Source organism: Halichoerus grypus, chromosome 4 (assembly GCF_964656455.1).
Source record: "Halichoerus grypus chromosome 4, mHalGry1.hap1.1, whole genome shotgun sequence".
In the NCBI taxonomy this organism is placed as follows: Eukaryota; Metazoa; Chordata; class Mammalia; order Carnivora; family Phocidae; genus Halichoerus; species Halichoerus grypus.
In genome coordinates, this window is record NC_135715.1 from 51,792,330 (window position 1) to 51,816,624 (window position 24,295).

A 24,295-nucleotide genomic window follows, 5' to 3' on the forward strand; every position below is an offset into this window, starting at 1 on the left:
AGCCCCGCATCGGGCTCCCTGCTCCGCGGGAGGCCTGCTTCTCCCTCTCTCACTGTGTCTCTCTGTCAAATAAATAAATAAAATCTTTAAAAAAAAAAAAAAAAAACTTATCCACAACAAGCGGTCAGCTGGGTGTCTGCTAGGACTCTTCCTTGGCTCTTTCCTATCAGCCCCTAATGGGCAACCAGCACAGCAGGGCCCAGTCGCTGGGCAGCAGATAAGCCGGCTCCTAACAGAGGCAGGGAACACATGGCCCTCGTGGCTCTGGGTGCTCTCGGTGTTCTTCCATCCTGACCCTGCTCCTCCCTCTGCTTGACTCTGATCCCTGCAAGGCCTCAGCTCCATTTCTGGCTGCACCTTTCAACTGGGCCTGGGAGGACTCCCTCCCGTGGCCTCCGAGTCTGTGGGCAGTGGCCTCCTTGCTCTCTGACCCAGCTAGAGCTCTTTGAATGGCTGTCCAAAATCAAATTACAAGGCTGCAGAATCCGTCCAGAACAACCTCTTACTTTCCTTAGAGTATTTATTCTTCTCTTTCTTCTACTTCGATTCAAACAGAAACAAAAGGCGAAGGAGACTTTTGGAAAACGTGAGACTGTGGAAGAGAGAGGACGGGCTCAAGAGGATGTTTCATGGGATAAGAGGCTAAAATTACAAACAAATCTTTAAGGGAAACCAAATGTTATCATCGTGTGTAGGTGAGTGTCAAAAACACATGTTAAGAAACCACAAATAATTGGCATGGCGACAGTTGACTGGCATGGAAACACTCCCCTCCTGCTGCCACTTGCGAGCACATTCTACGGCGTTCCCCCAGAAACAGCTGCTAATTAAATTCAGACCGCGGAGGGGGGGCAAACCAGCAGGTCTTGATATATTCTACCCTTTCTATTTTTGCCTCTTTAATTTTCAGGAGCCCTCAAAAGGTTCACATTCAACAACACTAGTGTCAATTGAAGCCTGGCCATCCGGCTTCCATAGTCAAGGAAAAGATCAGCAATGCATGATTACCTCAACTATAGCAAAGCATGTGCAGATGCTTCAGTTTTGGTCTGTATGAGGTGGCCCTGGTGAGAGATAGCTACTGCCATGTACTTTGATCATTATTGCCGCTAAACGATCTCTTGTGACGTTTCCTGGCCAGGTGATTTCAGTCGTAGACTCAACTTTTGTGTTCTAAGACATAAAACCTATTTGGCAATTTTTAAAGCTGTCGTGCTTTCCGTGTCAACAGAATTCTCTGAGGTGTTGTGTAGCTAAGGAAAAGGAAGGATGGGTAGAAAAGCCATCCGTACCACGAGAGTGGGCAGAAGCAACAGAGGCTTTTAATATGACCCAGGTTCTAAAAGTTCTTGGAAGCACTGATCGCAACCCCACGCAAATGCACTTAACATAGGAATTCTCTGAAAATAGGAACGCTAAGTGCATCAGTGCTGGACAGGTCCTTACGGCATACTTCCTAGGGAGTATCACACACTGGCAACTGGTTCCCCATTTTCTGTGTTTTCGCTGACGTCACATTCCGCTGCTGGCTATCCTTTCTTCCAGTTATCCTTCATACAATGGTTGGTTCATCATCTCAGGCCATAATCATGTTTATAACGTATTGCCTACTGATGTTTAACCTGTGCTTCCTTAACCATTTCCCCAGGCACATGGAGTTCTTGTAGAACCTGTGTTGTAACATCCAGCAGCATGGTCTTCCTAAACAGGACCAGTGTTCTCACACACTTCTGACAGCCACTATGGGTCAAAAGTAGTAATCAGAGAATGCATAGTAATGGCATAAAGAGAGGCCAGAGAGAAATAAGCTAGATGCACTGCATACACACACACCTTAGGATAGAGCGGTGCGTTGCTCATTAGCTGAGCACTTCTGGTTTGGTGCTCCCAGGCTCATGGTATGAGGGAGTGCTCCCGGCTGCTGCACTGGCTCAGATGGGCTGAGAGTGTACGTGGGCACAATATGGATGTTTAGTGACTGTGATGTACACTTTTATTATAGTACCTTTACATATGTGTATACACATACACACACATGTTTAAAAGAAAACGTTTCTTTAAGTGATAAATAGCATTGCAGTGAATCCGTGAACCCCTACAGGGGACATGCTGGAATATGTGGCCAGATAGGCACACTGGTATGGGTTCTATGCTGCGAACATCCAGAGGGCAGGGCTAGGTCATAGCATCTTTGTGTCACCTTCGGCACCTGGCACAGCCTCTACGGTCATTTCAAAGCTGCAGGGTGGCTCCACAAGATATTCTTGTGGTATACATGCCACACGAATATCTAAAAACCTGATAATTGCTCTCCTGGGACTTAAGGAGGCAGGTTGCAAAGCAGGAACTTTGGGGTAGGAGAAAAGAATACTACTGGATCTTGCTTTTTGTGAAACATTCTTCTAACTTTACTTGTGCCTACTATGTGAGCAACAGATTAAGACCACTAAACACCAATGGGTAAAACTTTCTAATGAAATTTGGGCATAGTTATATGATGCAAATTATGTTATGTATCATGGATACTGAGCTACATAGTAATTAGATACAAACAAATGATTCCTAATAATGACTATAATTAATTAGGGGCTTATATAATCAAACACAAGTGAGTTTGTCATCTTCTCCTTTGTGTTAGTTTTCCAGTTTTTTTCAACGGTTTCCATTTACACCCCGAAACTCATACTCCCCCAAAGACAAAAGGATGCCATCCCAGCAAGTTCCCTCTGTGCTTGCCTCCCGAGGTTCCCTCTCTCCCTGCACCTTGCTCTGTGGCCTGGATCTGAGGATTCTCCCAGCAGCTCCAATTCTTGTGAAGCCTGGAGGTCAAGGGCAGGAGGCAGCATGGACTCGGGGCATGAAGTTGTGTATGTTTCTAGGAGTGCCACGACAGGGTCATGGGCAATAAAGGGGATCGCCCAGGAGGGAGAGGAGAGAGCACACTCCAAAGAGACTCTAACCCAGGGCCTCGGGGCTGACCTGGGGTGAGTGGGGGGGCAGCCAATCCTTCCTCTGTGCCCTCCCGGGGCTGGTACTGTCTTCTATTCATGACAGTAATTCTTCATGATACTTAGGAATGTTTTCTTGTCGGTCTCCTTCATCATTGTATTCCCGGTCCCCATGCAGCGTGCCGTTCTATGTGCGGTTATGTGAGGTCGCTTAACAGAACCCTGGCTTTAAGAAGTGTATTTATACCCTGCTTTTGACTTACTTTAACAGGGTTTAATGTCATTTTTCGGGGATGAGTCAGTTTAATGTAGAGAGTAAGTTTAATGTTGAGGCATGTGTAAGAGAGATGTGATATTAAGGAAGGTGCCTGCAAGGAGGTGAGCGGTGTCTGAGGGGATGGGGGTACACCGCCGAGGGAGCGTGGGCTCAGAGCTGAACTGGGATTTCAGCCCCGTGGGGCTCCAAACTCACTCTGTGATACTCGGCAAGTCATTTTAACCTTTTGGGCCTTAGTCTTCTCGTCTTCAAAATGAAAAACCAGATGAAATTCTTTCTAGCTCTATGTTCTTTACTTGGGCCCTTATCTACATTTATCTCGGTTCTAGTTTATGAGAAATACAAGCTGTCACCAGGGATCAATTTGACTAAAACCAGAGTTAAGTGTAAAGAATATTTTGATAGAGTCACATAAACACTTGGCTTTTCTTCAGATGGGTTCACTAAGATTTTTAAATTAAAAAAAAAATGTTTTTTGAGAGGCAGCTTGATGTCATGGAAAAACCATTTTACTGGGAATTAGAAGGCTGGCTTTTGACCCTGGTTCTGGCACTAAATGGCAAAATGGTTCTGGCTAAAGTTACTTATTTTCTCTTAGCTTTCTTCACCCAGAAAATGAGGAGGTGACTGGCAGAAATGTAATTCAAGTGCATTACGTGGTTATTCTGGTTGATAACATTTTACAGAGTATAATATGGAACCTGAATGCTGGTCTAACCAAAATTCCAGCACAAATTTGTGGCGGGGGTTGGGGGTGGGGGAAGGAGTGTGCATCACACACCAGGGATAGGGAGGTACGGACTGTGCCTCATGGAGTAGGGATGGGAAAGTGTAAGGGTGCCACACTTGAACTCCCATGGTTGAAGGGAAGAGATAATACTTAAAATGGAAAATCAAGAAGAAACAGAAACATGTAATTGAGAGATAATGGGGGCAAAAAAATAAATCAGCAAAAGGAGTTGAAAGTGTTTGTCTCTGAACTATTTTTCATAACAAGTCTTTTGAAATTTTTTTAAAAAGATTTATTTATTTGAGAGAGAGTGAGCGAGTGAGCAAGGGATGGGGGGGGGGGGCGGGCAGAGGGAGAGGGAGAGACAGTCCCAGGCAGACTCCATGTTGAGTGTGGGGCCGGACACAGGGCTTGATCTCACGACCCTAAGATCACCACCTAAGCCAAACCAAGAGTCGGACACTTAACTGACTGCACCACCGTGGTGCCCCACGAGTCTTTTGAATTTAATTTTAAAACCATATATAACTTAGATGTACCTTCAATTGCCTCCCTTTCATCCTTTCCTGTCAGACTGCCTCCCTGCCTGTAGTAGTTTTCAGCAAGCACAGACCATCAGTGGGCCCTCCTCTAGATGCTAAGGATACAAAGACTCCTGACTCAGTCCTGTGCCCTGGGGAGTTTTCACCGGCATGTAGGAGGAGGTGGGTCTGTTCTTATTAATCAGTGCAGAGAGTGGGTGGAGTGCCATGCCAGGGGTAAGCACAGTGTGTCAGTGGAATATACTGAAAGGGCTCCTGAGGCTGGGGGTCAGGACAACTATTGGGGAAAGTTTCCTGGAAGAGGTAATGCCCACGAAGAATCTTGAGGGAAGCGTAAGAGTTGTTCAGTACAGGAGGCTGGAGGCTGGAGATTTCAGGCAGAAAGAACAGCAGTTGGGGTGCTGAATTGAAAAGAAGGGGGTTAAGTGATAGTTGGCATGGGGAGCCCTTTGTCTGTGCTCACACAGCTCTTGCTACAGCACCCAGGAAAATCTACCCGCATAATACATATTCACTGCGGCTTGTGATGATGAAACACCTCATCCTAGAGCCCAGCCATGCTGCCAAATCTAAGTAGAATAAACTAATCACTGGCCCATCTGGAAGAGCTACATTCTGGTAGCTTCCATTTTATTTTGGAAGCACAGGACTAGAATATTGTCTGAGAATACGGGAGAGAGTAGCTTGAAGTTTGAGGAAAGTAGAGGCTGTATGAAAGTCACTCTGGAGATAGGCTGAAAAGACTTTTTTTTTTTTAATCTCAAAAGAATTTTAAAATTTCCAAACATGTTCCTTTAAATGGAAGTTTTGTGGAGTATAACCATCTGTTTGGAGATTAAGTATTAGATATGTTGGTTGTGGAAAAAAAGATAAGGAGGCTGGATTAGTGAAATCTACAGCTTTAATTTGGACAAACTGCAAGCATCTGGCCAGGAAGACAGCCATCCTGCAAACGCTACCTTCTAGAAGTTGTTCCTGAATTTCCCCAACAAAGGATGCTTTTATTCCTCCGGGCTCCCGCAGTACTCCTTCTCCACACTGTCCTCTGTGCCCTAACAGTCTGACAACCCAGGTATGCCTGTCCACCTGCTGACCTCTTTGGGCACCGTATGGGCAAAAGGCCACAGCCCATAGCTTAACTGTACAGTGTGTCTTTCAATACATGTTTGCAACCTCTGAAATGGTTATGTAATCAAGAGGAAATGTTATCTGAGTTCTACAAATTGGCCTGATGTTGAGGCAGACTCTCATGGCATAACGTGAGGTATCTCTGTAAGAACAAAGGATTTCCAGAAACAGCAACATAACAAATGGGCGGGCCACGGCTTGGAAGCGATGTGCTCTTTACGTAGGTCATGTCGCTGCTCTATTTTACAATTTCAAGAGTCCGAGGTAGTCTAGCAAAGAAAATTCAAGGAAATGAAACAACTCCCTCCCCCTACTCCTATTCTTCTAAGATACAAAAGACAGATAATTATCTAAATTGTTTCTCAATATGAACAAAATGGAGACGTGACCTTTGAGTCTGTGACAAAGTCTATTCACGTCAGTGTTTTTAGCAGAAGCAAAGCCATGTCCAGGCTTAGAGAATGCGCACAGGAGCCAACTTTTGCTCTCCCTCATGTTACACAGACCATAAATAAATAGGCACAGTTTAACAGGCGGCCAGACCCACATGGCTTATACTCACCTTTGGGGAGTGATACAATTCTCCCGCCGGTAGACTTACATAAACTAAGATGCAGTGAATTTTTTAAGGATACTCCCTTTGCTCAATAAACCTGAATGTTTTAAACTTGAAAGATGGCTTGACTACGAGGGAAAAATAAATCAATCTGGCAAGAAAAAGCAATCATTCAAAGTGTTGGTAGATTAACTGAAACACAGAAGAGATCAAATTCAGTGATTTAAAAATCATATGCTTGCTAGCTAAAATCTCCATTTCTAGTTTTCTGCCTATTTTAAAGCACACTAGAGGAACTTTAGCTAGTTATCTGGCTACTTCATGCTAAAACTGGACCTTCTGTCTTGTTTATATTCAAAACAGAAGGTAGACTGTATTTCAGGGTCTGACGCTTCTTACAGATTTATCTATTGGTTGGTGGCAGTTATTATCAGATCATAAGTTAGTTAATATAGTTGATCATTCTGATGATGATGACAATCTTGGATTTTTGGGGAAAGTGACATTTCTAATTTATTGAAGCAAAGTATCCAAAGAGTTAATTGCTTTATTCTGTTTAAAAAGAAAAAGACATAAGTTGACTATACTGGAATTAAAATAAAAAACTTGATTACAAAACAAGACAAAAACACGAGAAAACCACAAAAACAAAAAGGACAAGATAAACAAGAACAGGTTGGAGGAAGCAGTAGGGGAATGGGTCTGAGAAGTCCTCCTATCCAGTCCCGATCTCTGATAACCACTGGGTTTATCAGCAACTTGCGAATACTGAATAGCACGTACACGCTGTTCTCAAGAACCCTCATTCTTTCCTCCGAGTTACATGTGCATATTTTAAAAGACTTTCAAACACCAGCTTGAATGAAGACAAAGGATAAGAAGGAATAGCAGGGGAGTTATGTTGTTTGTGGACAAGATAAGGATAAAAGGTGAGGGGCACTTTCTGGGGGAAAGTACACACCAGAGTGTACAAGTAGAGTAAGAATTATAGTCCTTTCAGAAAAAACGTAATCTTAAATATTTGTAAAACAAAACCAATTCAAACTAAAATATTAATTCTATGATGAACAATTAGGTTTCAAAGCATTTAGAAATTACAGGTTTTTGAGAGAATTACAATGCCAAAGTCAGGTAGATTATTTCACTTTGAAATCTCTTTAGAAATTTAATGTTTGGGGGACCTGGTTAGGGTCATGCATAGAAGGTCAAGTTTGTCTGGAATTCTGAATCCCTTTATGTGCACTGGCTCAGCTTTTGTGAAAAGAGTTATTATAACATCTATTTACTGGCGAGGGGCCAGTAATGCTGTGGTGCTGATTCTTAGTTTTAAGATGGCTGTTACGCTCTCTTAGTACTAAAAGAAAGCAATTTCCATCAATCTTGGGAGATTCTGACCATGGGAATGATGTCTCCCCTGGCAACTCCAGGATCTTAGGTCGTATTCATACTGTGTGGTGTTCTAGAATGCATTATAGGTTTATAATGCCAAGAAGACTTTTATTTAAAAACTCCATAAGTGGGAGGAGTGGGCAAAATCTTTTCTTGGTATGCAAATATGTTTTATATGATCATATGTTCTGGGTTTATATTTCCAAAATACCAGAGGAATCCTACAAAACTGCATTCTAAATAAAATAAAACAAATGGAAATAGAATGCCTAATAACCAGTTTATCATATGTCCTGCTGTGCTAGGACAGTCCCCAATTAACGCCTGTTGTCCCAGGGTAATTATTAATGGCACCATTTCAGTCTCGTAAGTGGAATTATACAATCATCCTATAATAACTGAGCATTGTACATGTAACCGAGCCCCTTGGAGGAGTTTATTACTCCACCTGGGTATTGAATTAAACTCTGTTTCTGGGCAGCAATTGCCAAGGGCAATACTGTGTTACACCCACCTTGCCATCTGATAGAAGAACGCGTACACGTTTGTCTATATTTGTCTATAAAAATCTGTTTATTCCATGTCCATATTAATAGCAATTTTGTTGAATGCAGAAGTTCTTGAATTTTGAAATAAAAAATTTGAAGTTTTGAAATTGTCTTCAAAATTCAGGTAAGTTTTCGTGTATGTTTCTTCCAGTGCCTCTTTACGAAAAGTTAACAGACGAATTTCAGCCTTTTGAGGTAATTCTATAGGCTCTGGACTAAGGTGGTCTGACAGCTCTGGCCACTTAGCCCCAGATGCCACTCAGCCTCAGGTCAGTCCTGCTGTGGGTCCCCTCTCCTTTTGCACTTTACATCTTAACTGACCTTCTGACTTTTCCCTTGGGAACAAGCCCCTACCCTGAATCCCTTTTCTTGTAACCAGGTCCCAATTCGGTTTCCTACTGCATGATTCTATGCTTTAGTTCCCCGCTGTGTCCTTTCTCTGGAGTTTTAGGGATCTCTTCGCTTGATCCTGAACTTTCCTCCCTGGGCTCCCTGCCGTTGCCAGGCATCACACTCCTGATTCTCTCCTTCGCTTGTGTTCCTGACAGTAAGGCTAGACATTCAGGACTTCTCATCTTTGAATAGCTGGCACCTGGTACAGGGCCTGGAGCATAGGAGATTCTCCACAAACAGCTGTTAAGTGAATGAGGGATGAGTGAACCCTGCAGCTTTCTTCTCATTGACTGGAGCTGGGTTTCCTTCCAAGTACCACTTCCACCCTGGCTCTTCTCACTGTTGACAGGGCTCAGGGAGCGAATGTTGTGTGCATATATTACTGTTGGGTGAGACAAGACAGGCATGGAGTTTAAAGAATGCTGGGGCTTCCGTAGTTGGCGTGTCCCTCACTGGGCAGCCGCTGTCTCAGCTGAGGGAGTGTGAGTGGGGCTGGAGTTCACACGACGCTCGTGTCGCTAGCACCAAGCACGGGAGGGCAGGCTAGAGAAAGAGGCTTTTTTTCCCCCCCTAACTGGTTTGTCCAGAGAGGGCCCCTTGGCAATCCACTGTCCCCGGGGGAGGGCCTTTTCTCCACTTGTGTCCGGTGGCCCGGTGTGCTCGAAGGGGCACTGGTAGGACCATCACTCCCAGGGAGAAAGGTTTTACGTGAGTTTCAGCAAGTGCAGCTCTTAAGGAACAAGCACCTGTGAAGGAGTCAATCTACTATCTCCTTTTGCTTCTTATTGTAGGTAAAATCCAATCACTTTGCTAGAAAGTTCATATAGGTAGATTTCATCAGAATTTAAAGACAAGAATTTCAGTATGGTAGCTGACTAACTCAGATGTTTTTATTGTGCCATTATATTAAAGTGTATTTTCCCCAGGAAAGTGACCCTTAGCCTTGGGAGAACCCTTGGAGGGCTCTTTGGTGGGATCGCCTCATAGCAGCCTCTAATCCACACATGAAACCTAGGCACGCTGCACGTGAAGAAAAGCAGAGTGTAGAGAGAGGTGGCTTGCCTTGCCAATAGGTACTTTTCTAGGATGGTCAAATAGAAACGAATCTTAATAGAGATATGTATTACTGCTACTAAAAATGGCTTCTGATGTAGTGGTTAAGAGCGAAGACATGAACCAGATCGCTTGGATTCAAACCCTGGCTCCTGACACTTACTAGCTGGGTAAGGTAGCTCATCTGTACGAGGGTAACCGCAATATCTACCTCATAGGGTCACTGTGTGGGTTAAAAAAAACCTAATCACTTAGAACAGAGCCTGGCCACAGTGTTCTATAGGTTAGTTATAATAACCATTGCTTTGTTTTCTGAGAGTGAAAAAGGTATTGCTTAGTATAAAATATTCATTTTTCAGTAGAGATGTGCCAGATATATATCAAGTTAATATCAGCATTGGGAAAAAGTAACTCAGGATTTTAATCAAGGATATTTTCTAAATTTGAGTTGAATGAGAATTCAATACTCTGTCCAATTCTTATACTAACACCCATGATCTGCTGTTCATTCATGACCTCATACAGGAAGTTCATTGTTGCTGCAAGTATTACAAATACCAAACTGATGTTTCCTAGTGCAGTGCTTTGCCCAGAATGCAGCAGGCCTCTTTTACGGCTCTGGCAGCTGGAATGAAAACTTGATTACTTCTGAGCTCCTGAAAACATGTTTGCTCTCAGCTGCAAAAGATGTGACATGAAGGGGACTCAAAACATTTTCAGCCATGTAGCTGCTCCAAGCAAGACTTGAGAGAAATGGATACCTTAAAAAATGAGAATAAAATGGGCGCGGGGTGCCAAGGATAAGGCCATTCTTTGCCTACAAATTCCAAGTTAGGATTTGCACTTTATTATTATTATTATTTTTTTAAGTAGGCTCCATGCCCAGTGTAGAGCCCAATGTGGGACTTGAACTCACAACCCTGAACAAGATCTGAGCTGAGATCAAGAGTCAGATGCTCAACCAACTGAGCCATCCAGGCGCCCCAGGATTTGTACTTTAATGCACTTTACTTGTTTACTTGTTAGATTAAAAAAATTTTTTTTAAATCAGGTAATATTAAATGTGAGTTTCGCATTTACCTCATATTTTTCTGGTTGCATTTGTAAGAACAAAAGGCATTTCCAACAATGCAAAGATGAAAATGTGTACCATTTTTCTTCCTGCTAAAACTTCTTATAGAATTTTTCTGATTTATATGTGCGAAATTGAACAAGGGTACCTACCTAATCTGGTTGCTGAAGAGAATTCATGCATTCACTCACTCATTCATTCAGTGGATACCGGTGATGAGTGCCTCATGTGCCTGTCCATGCACTAGGAAGCTAATGTGGACGACATGTCCATGATCCTTGCCCTCATGCTGTTCACAGTCTAGGTACTTTACACATATTAGGTCTAATATTCACAATTCTCCATGTGAGGCACTGTTACTTCTACTTTGCAGGCCAGCAAGCTACGGCCAGGAGATGTTAAACAACTTATTGTCACACAGCTTGCAGGTGGTGGAGCGAGGATTCAAGTCCCAGTCCATCTCATTTCAAAAGCTTAGGTTTGTTAGATTCTTTTTACTATATCACACTGGCTTTAAATCATAAATGTGTTCTTGAAAGTCACAGAATTCAATGTTTTATAAAGCATATCATAGTTTAAGCAAGCAAGGAATATTTCTGAAAAGCAATTGCTTTTTCCTTTTTACTATACATCAGATTTATAGAAAACAATGAATATCAGTAAATGGAACACTGGATCAAAGGGCCAGTATAGTTTTCAGAAGGTGGGTAAAATATAGTACTTATATATGATATATGGTCTGGACCAGCTTTATCCCAGACAATCTTGAACATACCTGGCAAACTCAATGCCTGCTTTGGTGGCACAAATCTGACAGTGTCCCTTACTGGCCACAGGACACTGGGTGTATTACATAATGAGCTGCTGTTTCTTCATCTGTAAAAATCACCACCTATCTCATGGAGAGCTACAAAGAGTGAATGGAGGAAAGTATAGAAAGTGCTTAACAGCGGGGGGCAAGCCCCAGCCTCTCCCCCTCCCCCCACATACAACGCCCCAGCTTCTCTAACAATGGTAGTAAAGCATACCTCTGTTTAGCATTGACAAAAACCCCTCCCGTGGAAATGTACCAGAGCATGAAAATCACTGACTCTGATGTTCTGCTTATGGTAAAACGTATAAGACAAAAATGAGGAGTAGAAGCTTTTGGGATAAATTTCTAGATGACTCAGGTTTAGGGTGACTGAAGAAGGGTTTGAATAGCTAATCCCTAACCCACAAGTAATCTCCCATTTATGCAAATGAGGTAAGGATAGAGAAACACACAGAGTATACCCACACACCAGTTAAGATTTAAAAACAAACAAACAAACACATGTTCATGTAAAAGACTTAATTTGAAATTGTTATCCTGGAAGGGTATGTACTTATTTCATTCATTCACCTAACAAATGTTGACGGGGTGTCCAGTAAGCTCAGGTCACTGTATTAGCACTGGGTATATGGGGATGAATAAAACAGCAATGTTTTGTCCCTTCAAAATCAGTTCACAGGGGCGCCTGGGTGGCTCAGTTGGTTAGGCGACTGCCTTTGGCTTGGGTCATGATCCTGGGGTCCTGGGATCGAATCGCACATCGGGCTCCCTGCTCTGCGGGGAGCCTGCTTTTCCCTCTCCCTCTGCCTGCTGCTCCCCCTGCTTGTGCTCTCTCTCTCTCTCTCTCTGTCAAATAAATAAAATCTTGAAAAAAAATCAGTTCACATAGGGAGTCAGTCACAGTATTTATTGTTAAATAAATAACGCTAGAGAATTCAGATCAGAGTGGTCTAAGCCTGAATTTATCATAAAACTAGTTCTGGATCCCGCCAACTAGGAGAAAACATTAAACCACACATATCTTAGAGCATGCATGCACTTAGCAGAGCAGCTCTTTCCCAACGCAATAGAAAAGTGCTTTTGGACTAAGTCTGTAGCCCCGAGAGAGTGGTCTCCTATTTCCTAAGCCTGATCACTGTTAATTATGATGATAAAAAAAGATTCCCTTTTTTTAGCCTTGGAAAAAATCCTATCCAAATAACTTTTTTGAAGCTTGAGATGACATTATTTATCTCTTTCAGGTTTTAAAAATGTTTCTGATTTTTTCTGCCAATAACCAAGCCCTCTTTCCTCACAGAGAACAACCTTGATTCCTGAAGCAGCTCTTCCCTTGACATTACTTGGGAGGTGGGCATTATTTCCCCTGAAAAGCAAACAAGGGAATAAAAACAAGGTGACTCAAAGGATGAGGAAGTATGTTTTTCTAGAGAACAAAAGATCCTTTCACAGTATGTCAAAGACTTAACTGTGAACTTTCCTGAATGTAAACACTGTTCAAATGGCAAAAGGAATTTCATCTATGTCTATAAAAGGTCCTGCACAATAGTTCTTGCTGGAAGCTACATTTGGCAGGCAAGGAAAATAATCTTTTCTTCAGATACTTTGCATACAGACCTACAAAAACTTTTTTTATCGTCTCAGGAACGATACAACTATAATTACCTCCACAGTAGCAGTAATAACACATAGATCAGAGTACTGCTAAAGGCAAGTAATGCTGTAAGTTACAAGTAGTACCATTTATGCTTAGACTTTTCAGGAATAAAGAAATGCTTTAGGAGAAAGTTTAAAATAATAGGCTGATGCTTTCCATTTAGCATAAGAGTTTAAAACTTACAGGGCACTAGATCTTTTTTTTTTTTATTTTTTTTTATTTTTTTTTATTTTTTTATTTTTTTTAAAGATTTTGTTTATTTATTTGACAGAGAGAGATACACAGCGAGAGAGAGAACACAAGCGGGGGGAGTGGGAGAGGGAGAAAGCAGGCTTCCCGCAGAGTAGGGAGCCCGATGCGGGGCTCGATCCCAGGACTCTGGGATCATGACCTGAGCCGAAGGCAGACGCTTAACGACTGAGCCACCCAGGCGCCACAGGGCACTAGATCTTTAAAACAGATTTTGTTATGATCATAGAAGAGGACTATTAATATTTTAAACTGACAGGAATTACAAGATATCAGTTAGCTAAAATAAATATTCAACTTTTCCCACATTAAAGTTTTATTCTTCACAAACCTCCTTGTTCTAATAAATTTAAAATTGATCCTGGTAATTATGTTTATAACATTTAACAGAGCTATATGCTATGCCCAAATTATGTAATTATACGGAAAGGTCAGAGATCTGTCCTTACCCATCTGTAGATTTTAACTTTTAAAATTATTTAAACTAAATGGTTATTATTATTATCAATCCAAACCCTACTGTAGCCTACTGCTGGGGTTCTATCTCCCACCATTAGAGAAGGATTACTTAAGTTCTAGTCAATGATCTATAAGGGGTAAATGAGGATGTTGAGATTTTATTTCTGGTTCTCTATTTTCAAACAAGGAGTATAAAATTACAGTAAGATGTTCTCCAGGACCCTCTGGTGGGGGGTGAGAGAGTGAGGGCAGTGGCAGGGTTACTGTGCCTCAGAGATCAGCCTCTGGGTGACATTCCCCCTATACCTCCACTTCCATGGGTCTCTGCAGGGTCAGTTCTTAGCAGGATCGTGGAAGGAATGTGTCGTTTGGTCAAATCCTTGAGAAAGGAGCTTGGTGCTTCCTCAGAGTCCCTGGGAGAGAAGGAGGGCACTGAAGAGCTCCTGAATGATTTATTCCATGTGGAAGAAAGAGGATATAATGTCTAGAGAGGGTGATGACATCTCCTGGAAGTCACCCCTGGCCGGAGTGGGTCCGGCACTTCTCCTGGAGGGCGGGAGGAGCATGTGATTTCAGCTTCCTGGAAAGGACTCAGGTGGGCAGAGGAATCATGAAGTTCATGTTCTAAAAACAGTAAGAAAGAACGATCCCTCCAATTCCCTCTTCCTCAATTCCCTTTTCTTAAGGAAAGGAAGAGTCCTAAAGATACAGAACTGTCTTTTCAACTTCTGCCATGAAATAAATGTATCATTTCAGGTAAGTCACTTAATCTTTCTGGGACTCAGTTTACTCATCAGGAGTGCCTGTGATCTCTGAGATTCCTAAAGTTAATAACAATAGCAAACATTTACTAAGCACTAATATTTGCCTTATGATGAAATATACTCTATGCACGGATTATCTCATGTCTTCATAGCTCCTCTTTCAAGTACTGTCATTCCCATTTAATATGGAGAAACCGAGGCTTAGAGAAGTATCGTTAAGTTGCTCATAGTCACACAGCTAGTATGGAGTGGAGCCCAAAGGCTAGTCTGTCTGATTCCAGAGCTGGTCCTTTTTGGAGTTATGCCAGATTGCCCCATTCCATGATTTTCACAATAATGAATGGCTGTGAGTCATTTGTTACAAAAAAGGAACCATTAGTTTTCTACAGGAAGAATAAACTAGACATCATCTACAGCTTTGCTCCTTTTAAGAGCAAAGCTTCCCTCAGCTTTTGTCTGCCATATCTCCCTTCTTATCATCTGGCAGGGAAGAACTGCCAATCTGACTTGTCAAAGACCAGGACATCTATTGGGTTAGAATTTTTTTTTTTTTGAGGGTGCAGAGCCATTGGGCATTCAACATGTAATAGGCTCCCTGGTAGTTCCTACTTTGATGAAGTGAGCTGACCGGCATATGACTTCTCTCCATTATGGGGATCCAGCCAATCTTTTTCTTTCTGTTCTGCCTCTTCCATGCTTGCACCTGAGAGGGGAGGTCAGGCTGGGGCTTCAGAAGATCTAGTTTAGAGTTTAGGGGAAGAAGCAATAAGACCCTCCTCAGCTTCCAGACTCAAGTTTTGCTTTCTTTGTTTTTAACTACTCCTGCATTGAGGATAGTTGGGTATTGGTCCATTTACTAATAAATGAGTACATATGCATTGGTGCTTTGTGTCCCATTTGGCTTATTTTCTTGAATTTCTAGCTCCCTTAGTTTAGAACCCTGAATCGAAAAAGTGTAAGCAATAGGTAAGGCATTCCTAAGTCCTAGCCCAATATCTAATACCTTCAAGATCTCAGGTTGCCTATAAGAAGTACAGAGATTGAATTAGTGACTTAAAAAGTTCCCACAAAGGAGAGTCCAGGCCCAGACTGTTCACTATTAAATTTTAACAAGCATTTAAAGAATTATAATAACAATTCTTCACAAATTCCTTGAAGAGGAAGGAATATTTTTCATCTGATTCTATGAGGCCAGTATTACTCTGATACCAAAACCAGAAAAAAGACATTATGAGAACACCATAGATCAATACCTTTTATGAATATAGATGTAAAAATCCTCCACAAAGTAATAGCAAACCTGAATCTAGCAATATATTATAAAAGGATTATACACTATGGCCAAGTAGGCTTTATCCCAGGAATGCAAGGTTAGTATCACATGAAAAATGATTCATTAGGGGCGCCTGGGTGGCTCAGTCATTAAGTGTCTGCCTTCTGCTCAGGTCATGATCCCAGGGTCCTGGGATCGAGTCCCACATCGGGCTCCCTGCTCAGCGGGAAGCCTGCTTCTCCCTCTCCCACTCCCCCTGCTTGTGTTCCTGCTCTCGCTGTCTCTCTCTGTCAAATAAATAAATAAAATCTTAAAAAAAAAAAAAAAAGAAATTAAAAAAAATGATTCATTAATAGAATGAAGAAAAAAAAAAACACATGATCATCTCAGTAGATGCATAAAAAGCATTTGACAAAATTCAGCACTCCTTCATGATAAGAACACTCACAAACTAGGAACGGAAGGAACTTACTCAACCTGATAAAGGGCATCTACAAAAACGCCACAGCTAATATCATACTTAATGGTGAAAGACTGAGTGTTTTCCTTCTTGATGAGATACAAGACAAGGATGTCTGTGCCACACGTATTTAACGCTGTACTGGAGAATCTTGTCGGGGCAATTAGGTAAGAAACTGAAATAAACATCCAGATTGGAAAGGAAGAAATAAAACATCTCTATTTGCACAATGAGGTCTGTCCATTTCAGATCTACTAGGATGACTAAAACAAAGACAGACAACAAGGGTTGGCAAAGATATGGATAAACTGGAATCCTCATACGTTGCTGATGGGAATACAAAATGGTGTCGCTCCTTTGGAAAATAATAGTCTGGCAGTTCCCCAAAAGGTTAAACATAAAGTTGCCATAGGACCTGGCCATTCCACTCCTAGATATGTACTCAAGACAACTGACATCTGTCTACACAAAAATTTGTATACAAATGTTTGTAACAGAAATATAATAGCTAAAAAGTGGAAACAACCTATATGTCCATGAATGGATAAATAAAAAAAATATGGTATATATACAAAATGTAAACTATTCAACAATAAAGGAAATTAAGTACAGATACATGTTACAACATTGATGAACCCTGAAAATCGGCTAAGTGAAAGAAGCCAGTCAAAAAGGACCACATATTGTATGATTCCATGTCTATGAAATGTCCAGAATAGGCAAACCCAAGAGACAGAAAGCAGATTAATGGTTGCCTAGGCCTGGGGAAGAAGAGGAAATGGGCAGCAACTACCTAATGGTTATGGAGTTTCATTCTGGAATCAGTTAAAACCACTAATATCAATCATCACTGGACATTAAGTGGTTTAATTTTGAAAATTATTGATGATTTGTGAAGTATAATACATACCAGGATCTAGAAAAACACAATCCCTGGCTTCAGATACTTTAAAACCGTACAAAGGAGAATAATGCAATTTCATAAGCAATTCAAGGCAGGTTGTGATAAGTACCATATGAAAGGTATAAACCTAGTAGGTGGGGTGGGTGAGGGGAGGTAGCATTTGGGATGGATCTGTGAGACTGGATGGCTGTGACCCACAGAACAGGAAAGAAAGAGTGGTAGAAGGGAACGTGCCACTGATGGAAAGTAGCACGAGACCGAGTGCAGAAGGGGCAAGGATGGGCTGTGTTGGGAAATAGCCACTAGTTTAGCTTATGGTGTAAACTGGGTGCTTCCAGGCTGGAGCATACTGTGAATGCCGGCAAGCGTGGCTTGTATTTTGGGTTGACAGTGGCTCAATTTCTTTTTTTTTTTTTTTTTTTTTTTTAAGATTTTATTTATTTGCGAGAGAGAGAATGAGAGACAGAGAGCATGAGAGGGAGGAGGGTCAGAGGGAGAAGCAGACTCCCTGCTGAGCAGGGAGCCCGATGTGGGACTCGATCCCGGGACTCCAGGATCATGACCCGAGCCGAAGGCAGTCGCTCAACCAACTGAGCCACCCAGGCGCCCCACAGTGGCTCAATTTCTGAAGGTTTCTGATCTAGAGTGACATGTTCAGAGCTATTATTTATGAAGATTTAATTCAGCAGTTTATGTAGAATGGATTCGAGTAGGAAGACTCTGGACCTCAAGCAAACTTCCATTTTTAGGTAAGGATTAGATATTGCAATGTCATTCTTCAGTTACTCAAGAATACTAAAATAGAATGCTAGGGAATACAGAGGCATACTTGTATTAGATGAACAATCTATGAGTTCTAGTCTGGCAGAAAATCATATTATCTGTATTTCTGGTGCGATACTTTTACTTTGTGTTTTTTGATGAATAATTTTAAGTAGAGCAGTTTTTTGTTGTTGTTAATATTTTGAGTATTGTTAAATTTTTTTAGTATTGTTAGTATTTAATTACAAGGTTATTGTTTTTTTCCATATTTTGTCAAAACGGACTTCCAACTTTATAATGTTTCTTAGTGTCAAAACAGAACTCACTTCCAGTAAAAAGACATATCAAAGCACAGAATTTTAGAGCTCAAGAAGCTATACCAGAATGTTCTATGTATATACTCAGCCTCATATCTCAGAAGGAAGACATTCTACCACCAGTGGTTCTTTTATTATCATACAATAATACAATTAATTATATATTCATTTACTGATTCACTGATTCATCAAGAATTTATTGAGCTCTGGCCCTGTGTTAGGCTCCCAAGCAGATGGCTCAATGGGACATGAATTCTGCTTTTGAAGAACTTGCCGTTCTGACACCAGCAGTTAGAGATCACATGTGGCCAGGGCACATGGACACCAAGGAAGGAGGGATGAATTCAGCCGGGGGTGCTCAGCCTTGAAGAGTGAGACACAGAAGTAGGTGATGGGCATTCCAGCAGAGAGGACGATGTGAGGGAAGGCACAGGACATGAAGATGCACGTGGAAGAGCTGTGTGGGGAGTGTTCTAGCCTCACCCTTCTCATTCTTGTTATTAGCAGAGAATTTTGCTTTGTCATTCATAAAATGCATTAAACAAAACCACTCTGGAACCAATTAGATTCCTCTCCTTATAATTAAGAGCTACATTGTTTCTCATTATAACTTAAACAGCATACAAACTAAAAAAAATATATATATGTATTTGATATACTATGGCTTTTCTTAGAGGATATACATATAACTTTGGAAGAAGAAACTTATTTTTTATCTCTTTATGCCTGGATAATATTTTGAGATATTTATGTTTATTTTTCTCCCTTTATTTTCCCCCTTTCCTTTCCTCTGATTTAGGTAGATTCCATTTTTTAATCTCAGGGTAGGAATATAACAGGGCAGAAAGCAGAAGTAGATTGTCCATCTTTTTCGCTTTTGTATTCTAAACCAGGGGTTGGCAAATGTTTTCTGTAAAGAGCCAGGTAATAAATATTTTAGGCTTTGCAGGCTATGATCTATGTTGCAACTACTCAATTCTGCTCTTGTAGTACAAAGCAGCCATAGACAATGAATGAATGTAGTCATGTTCTAATAAAACTTTATTTAAGGACACTGAAATTTCAATTTCATATTATTTTTACATGTCACTAGATATTGTTCTTTGATTTTTTTCAGCCATTAAAAATCTAAAAACCATTCTTAGCTTGTGGCCATACAAAAACAGGTGGTGTAATTTGCCAATTTTGCTTAACTCCATTAGGAGAACGTAAAAATTTTGTAGAGCAAGTAAGGGAATTTACCAACATAGGTAAGTTACTTGAAAAAGCTTGTAAGGGAATGGGGCTTCATTTCTTGACACAGCTCCTCCCTGGTAAGAAGAAAGACAGATCTGTGGGTCCCAGAGTATTCTGTCATCCCTCCACCCACAAAAAATTCTGAATTTGTTGCCAAATTTTCAAATTAATGAGATTTCATTTAAAAATCTGGATTTTGGTCTTCTCTTGAAAATGTCCAAATTGAGCCTACATTCTCACAACAGCTAAGAAGAGGCTTCTTTCTTAGTTGGGGGCATGACTTCCTCTTTGCCTCAGATGTTCCTGGCCTGTGTCCTCCATCCAGCACCTGTTAAGCACTTGATCTCCAGAGCAGAGAAGGAATGATTTTCTCCTCTAAGAGTACACTCTCCATTGAAACTAGTCTTTTGGCCCTAGGGAAGCCACGTGATGAAGAGGAATAAAAACATGGCCTACTGAGTTGGAGAGATCTAGGCTGAAATCTCAGTTTCGTTCATTGTTTAGGAGAGTGACCTTGGGCAAATTACTTCACCCAACCTCAGAATAAAACAATAAAATGGCGGTTGTAATGATTATCTGAGAGAATGTACTGATAGTGACTAGCATATCCTAAGCAGTCAATAAAAAAGAATCACTAGTATGGAGAAGTTCTTTGATGTTTATCTTACTTTTAGGTCTTATCTTCATTATTGCCTTTTGTAGAAGGGCCCAAAGGATCAGCTTACAATCTATCTCATTTTATGGATCAAGAAATTAAGGCCCAGAGGGATGGTGTGACTGCCTAAAGCCACACATGAGGTGGAACCAGGAAGACGATCTAGATCTCTTAATTTTTGACCTGAGAAAATTCTTCTGTGCACACAACTTCACTGAAAGTTCTGAATTCTTCTCATAAAAGCCTTTCATTTAATAGTCAAAAGATCTTCAAATGGAGAGAACATTGACTCAAGTGTTCTGGTTACCCTGACTACGATTTTAAATTACAACTTCCAAATATAGAGAAATGACAACAGTTATTAGTTATTGAAGTTCTATTAGTTGTTGAAATTATCTGAAATATTCCTGTTCTAAGCTCACAGACACCCTCATGTGGTCAGTAGAAATACTAATTCCAGCCAAATGAACAAGAAAAATCTGAAGCTACTTAACGATCAAGTATAGCAAGATGGATAGATAAGGGTCAAATAACAATAATCAAGAGTCACTATAATAATATTATTTTAGGTCCTGGCCAACGGCCAGAGGAAAATTTATCTCTCTCTGACCAAATCTTTAACGAGACTGAAAGATTATAATGGATGATTTCTTAGGCCTTGTTCACAACACAACTCTGTTATAATGAAAAAAATATTCAATCTAAATGCTGGCTATACTAACACATCTTTATAGATTTTCCTCCATTATATATGACTATGAATGACAGAGCACTCTGGGACTCTCTGAGTGTAACTAGGTAGTTCAACCTGAAGGTTCTGCTAAACTGTCTCCCGTCAAACTTAAGTACAACTCAACTAGTAGGAGTAGAAGGGCTAGGGCATATTAGAGAGAAGCTGATGAGCTGCAAACGTTCAAGCTGTTCTGGACATCCATTCAAGAGGGTAGGTTAATTTGGTGAGTTGATTAAATGGAAGAAGTTTAGAATGCTTCTTTTCTATAAACAGGTTGATCTAAGTCAACAGGCAGGATCCAAAGAAACTGCCCAAAGAAACAGTATTTCTACCAGGACAGAAAATCAGAGACAAAAGTAATTGGATCTACTTTTTTGTGCCAAAAATTAAAGAAGTACTAAAAAAATGACTGAGGCATGTCAAAAGGACAAAGGAGCTGGCTTGAAGGGGTTCCCACTGGCTAAATCTGGAACAATTTGAACATCAAAATAAATCAGAATGGCAATAGACTATAACCTGTTAAATTAGATAGAAATCCATGAGGTAATACTAATAAAAAGCAAAGGGATAAGAAGGGGAGGGGGGTCCTTTCTTAGCTTAGAATGCCAACTGATAAATGTAAGAGGACTGATGAAACTGGAAAAAATCACTGTTTGGCAACCATTGTAGTAATGATTAATTCAAACAAGAATCACTGATGGATGGTAAAATTAATGAAAGAAAGCTTGAGGAGAAATAAGAGATTTACATAGTCTCGAAACATAGGCCCACAAAAGACATATATTAATTATAAAAGGAAAAAATATTAGCTTCACGGTGGAGAAACACAGTGGAGATAACACCGTAACCAGATATTCGAAGTTAACATCACCAGTAATGGGACAAACCAACACTGTGCTAACTAATAGGACACATTGAGAAAAACATGGCATCATTTCTGTGATATTCCTGCCACAGATGCATAAACTGAATCTAAAATGAGAAAACAGTAGCTACATCCAAATTGAGGAATGTTTTTACACAGGAATTAGACTATGCTCTTCAAAAATGTCAAGGTCAAGAAAGCTAAGGAAAGGTCAGAAACTGTTCTGGATTGAAAGAGAACACATGGGACGCCTGGGTGGCTCGGTCGTTAAGCGTCTGCCTTTGGCTCAGGTCATGATCCCAGGGTCCTGGGATCAAGCCCTGCATCGGGCTCCCTGCTCAGCGGGAAGCCTGTTTCTCCCTCTGCCCCTCCCCCTGCTTGTGTTCCCTCCCTCGCTGTGTCTCTCTCTGTCAAATAAATAAATAAAATCTTAAAAAAAAAAAGAAAGAAAGAGAACATGTGATCCTGGACTGCCTCTTTGTGCTAAAAAGGGCTATTGGGACATGTGAAATTTGAATAAATTCTAAATAAAGTCGGTGACCAGACATTGATGATGTCTGGTTGCCGACTTCCTGATTTTGAGGTTTGTATTGTGGTTATGTAGGAGAGTGCTTTTGTTTTGAGGAAATACTGAAGTGTTTAGAGGTAACGGGGTATCATGTCTATGGCTTACTTTCAAGTGGTTCGTGAAAAAAATATATATGGAGAGAAAGATAAACAAAAAGTTTTAGAACATGTAATTAGATTTGGTGAGGAAAAATAAAAAATTAAATTATTTGTTTATACCTGAAGACAGAAATTACAAATAGGCTTGGATTTAAGGCTCTGAGGGGGAATGCTTTTCCTTTCTATTGTTTTTATCAGCAGTTGTCCTTAGTGAACAATATGCTCCTTTCAAACTCATCAAAGTTTAGAAGAGACAGTGAAAAACTCAGAGTGGAAGAGTCACATATATTTATAAACATAAAAATAAGTAAATATAAATATTCTTTCTTTCTATTTATCTATCTACCTACCAACCTATCTATCTATTTCTTAAGCTGGGCTTGAGTGAGAAGGAGAATTATATTCAGAATTTTGAAGCCTGTTTAATCTTGAGAGCAGTCAGAAGCTTATCCTTATCGTCAAACCAGAGAGATGTGCAGCTAATTTTTTTAAAAGATTTTATTTATTTATTTGAGAGAGAGAGAGAAAAAATGCACAAGCGGGGGGGAGGGGCAAAGGGAGAGGGAGAAGCAGACTTCCCACTGAGCAGGGAGCCCAATGTGGGGCTCGATCCCAGGACCCTGGGATCATGACCTGAGCCGAAGGCAGACCCTTAACCGACGGAGCCACCTAGGCACTTCTAAGTAATTATGGGCTATAAGTTAGGAAAAAACATTGTACTTTAGTATTAAGAGAGCCATAGTAACAATAATAGCTTCTATTTATTGCTGTGAAACAGTCCTTACATATTTGTTGGGAGTTCTACGGGTTAACTCAAACCAGATTTAGAACACATGAATTTGTTTCTGATATATGTCAGGGTTTCCCCTTTCTGGGCAATGACTTATATATGTAAATATGATGGCAGAGTGGTTGAGGTAATGACTCACAGTCAAATGTGGCACTTTCCCCTTTGGCTAGCACAAAACCTAGTTAACATTTTAGACTTCCCTACCGGGGCTCTAGAGATGTCATTGGTCTTTATGGAAAGGATTATTCAACCGATACTAGCATTGTGAACTGTAGGGCCTTTAACAGCATTGTGTTCAGTTCTTAAAACAGAAATATCTAAAGAAAAAAATGATGAAAATGATCCAATATTACTAAGTTCTTTTCTCTGGGAGAAAAACCCATGGTAATACCATCAGAGCGCTGTCAAAAATGACTGAATGACTTGACAATTTCATTCAGAACCCTCAAAACTGGGAAGTCTCCAGACAGTTGTAACTAGAGTATTTATTTCTGCCCTACATGTGCTTAGAAAACCAAGCATATACTCCTGAGGTACTCGCTCTAGGAATTAAATGGAAGATGAAATTAATGAATACTATAGATCAATCATTGGCCTAATTATCTTCATATTGCATTTGCTAAGACTCATGTTTCATGAATGTCATGCTGAGTGCAAAACAAAATAAATCTGACAATAGTTCTAGCCTTCAGGAAGCCCTAGCCTAGAACGGTCATTAGTTGTCACTTGCAAGGGGGTGGCTTTAGCTGTCAAAACTACAAAAAAAAAAAAAAAAAATCACATGGTCATGTTTTTTGCTTATTCAGTATTTCTTTTGGGGTATTTCCCTTATTCTTAATTCCTAATTTTGTGTTTTGCAAGGGACCGATAGGGTCCTCACTCATCCCAAACTCTAGGAGTGAAGACATGACCTAGGTCTGACCAATTAAGAGTATCTCACCCTTTTGGTCACAGTGATTGGTTCGGGATGGGCAAGTGACCTCACAGGCCTACTGGAGTACCCCTTAAGACTTCTGCTGAGATTACTGGCAGAGACGTGCCCCTTTTGCTGGGATTGT

The 24,295-nt window shown here is 40.7% G+C and overlaps 1 protein-coding gene across 5 annotated transcripts in view; it reads right to left on the reverse strand.

The window, feature by feature from the left end:
* VWA8 (von Willebrand factor A domain containing 8) overlaps positions 1 to 24,295 on the reverse strand; it is a 348,712-nt gene that overhangs the window by 55,970 nt on the left and 268,447 nt on the right. The gene's annotated exons all lie outside the window — the stretch shown is intronic.